The following is a 790-nucleotide window of genomic DNA, read 5'->3' as shown; positions in this document are numbered from 1 at the left end:
ATCCGAACGTGGCTATCGCCTGGGGCCCCCTAAACAGCCGGGAGGACCTTGGAGCCTCAGCTAGAGATACTCCCACGCCCACTCAACAGAGCCTCGGGACTTAGGGAAAAGCTGCAGAGCAAAGGGCAGGGCCCTGGACATGGGTCGGCTGCGGCTGGACTGGGGCCGCTCGTCCAGCACCTCCCCCAGACTGCCAGGGACATAAACCAGCACGGAAGCCAGCGGCACGCCCCCTCCCCCATTTCCCTGCTCTGGCTTTCCGACACTGAGAGGAAGGCAGGAGTCAAAGTTGAGGGGTGAAGGGCGAGCAAGTGCCTCTCTAGATAAAGGTGTGTGCGTGTCAAGATCTAGTCCTTACTTTTCTGGGGCACACAGGCTTCAATATTTCAAGGTTGGAGATTCTTGCCCTTGAGCCATGTATTTGGGTACCTAATTGCACTCCAGTTTGTGTTACTCTTTACTGCTTGTTAGCGGTAAGTTGGGGTTGCCCAGCCGTCAAAATACAATTAGCACCCCGAGAGCAAGGTACAGTTATGTTAGGCAAAAAATGGTTAACAGCAGCAGCATTAGGAAAAGAAGAGTTAAGACCAATGTGCTTAGACAAACTAAAGGGGGTGGGGCTACCAAAACAACAAATACAAAACAAGCCTCTGCACCTATTTATCCCTGGAATTAAATAAAAACACACACTAGAATGAGATAGCGACAAAGACACTGAATGTACCAGAGCTACAAATTATCAACGCTACTGTTGTTCTCCAAAGTGGTTCCCCACAGGAGGCCACACAGT

Source organism: Cricetulus griseus (assembly GCF_003668045.3).
Source record: "Cricetulus griseus strain 17A/GY chromosome 1 unlocalized genomic scaffold, alternate assembly CriGri-PICRH-1.0 chr1_0, whole genome shotgun sequence".
NCBI lineage: Eukaryota > Metazoa > Chordata > Mammalia > Rodentia > Cricetidae > Cricetulus > Cricetulus griseus.
This window is presented reverse-complemented; position numbering follows the sequence as displayed.